This window comes from Carcharodon carcharias, chromosome 5 (assembly GCF_017639515.1).
Source record: "Carcharodon carcharias isolate sCarCar2 chromosome 5, sCarCar2.pri, whole genome shotgun sequence".
NCBI lineage: Eukaryota > Metazoa > Chordata > Chondrichthyes > Lamniformes > Lamnidae > Carcharodon > Carcharodon carcharias.
Genome location: NC_054471.1, coordinates 14,624,910 through 14,626,480, shown reverse-complemented (window position 1 = coordinate 14,626,480; position 1,571 = coordinate 14,624,910).

Sequence of the window (1,571 nt, the reverse complement as noted above, 5' to 3'; positions counted from 1 at the left end):
TCTCCAGGTCACCCTGTGGAAAAACAACCCCTTTTGCAGTGCACAGGAAACAATGATGATGCGGGGCACCATCTGTGGTACATATTGGAAAGCCCCACCTGATCAGTGCAAACATCTGAAACACACCTTTAATAGGCCAATAGTCTGCACTGTAAGGATCTTGTGGCTGAATGTGCAGCATTGTATCTCTCCTCAGACAACAAACAAGTGTCATTAGCCACGTCTGTAAGGGGTACTTCTAAGCACCATGGGATCCCAAAAATCTGTGGGACCTGCGAATGACTCAAGATATAACAGTCATGAGAGCTCCCTGGGTACCTAGCACAAACATGCATGACCTGCTTTCTGTGATCAGATTAGCTTGACGTTGAGAGAGTGAAATCCTTTTCAATTAATGAATCTCTCAGGCTGCTGCCAGGGAGCTCTCAAGGCCACATGTGTGCAGTCAACTGCACCCTGCACTTGCAGAAAACCTGAGATTCAGCAAATCCCACAGCTCTGGCAGCCTGGCTTGCTTCATCCATGCGGAACTGAATGTAGTGGTGAGCTTTATTGAAAAGATCTTCTGTCACTTCACCTCATGCATTTATGTGTTGCCAATTGAGAGATTCTGCAGAGGTCTGCAGTGGAGCCTTGGAAGGATCCGCTGGCAAAAAGCTCACTGCGGTGGTAACCTTAAGAGCAACAGGCATTGGATTCCCTCTAAGTCTGTGCGGCATGACTTCCTCATGGAAAATGTGGCAAATACGAGCTCCCATATCCCGAGACAAGCGAAGGCATCTGCAGCATTCATCTCTATGTATGAGCTGCATCTTCTCTAAACCCTTGGTTGCACCAAATGACTTCATGGATTTGGTCCCTCCTCAGCAGCACCTGGGTCTTCCTGGAGCCCCCTGGGCTCATGTTCCTCAAGGTGACAGTCTTCCCTGAGCTGTGCCAAATGGTGGCAGGCTCCTCTTCTCCTCATTTGCACCAAAGATATCAAGGCAGCAGTGTTGCCTGCAGCCTGCATTCTCAACTCCTCTTTGATTCTGTGAACTGATACAATTGAGCAATCAATGTTTGTTCCCATTGATTTGTCTTCCTTCATATACAAGGCAGCTATGCATTCTCCAGCCCTTGACTTTCCTTTCACATTGCATACCAAGGTGGATGATATCATCCAAGCGGATGACAGATGGCTGATTCTTCCCCTCACACATGAATGCACACTCACAACGAGGGTTCATTAGAGTCAAAAGACACAAGTCCGAGGTGTTGGCCTTGACAATCAGCCTTGTGCTGGTTGCCCTCCAGTGGCCTTTACAACAACTATGGATAGCTAGTCCTTGCACTTATCTCCTGACAGTAAGCACAGTGCCTTGAATACCATGACCAATGCACTGGGAGGATGGAGGCTTGTTGAGCCCATGCTGCCTCTGTGCAACACATGTGGCCATTGATTCTTGGAGCTTACATCCATTCTGACATGTCTGTGTGAGGATCAGATGCCAATTAAGACCATATGCAGCCAAACTCCTAAACTTGATGGAAAAACTCAGCAGGTCTGACAGCATCTGTGGAAAGGAAGA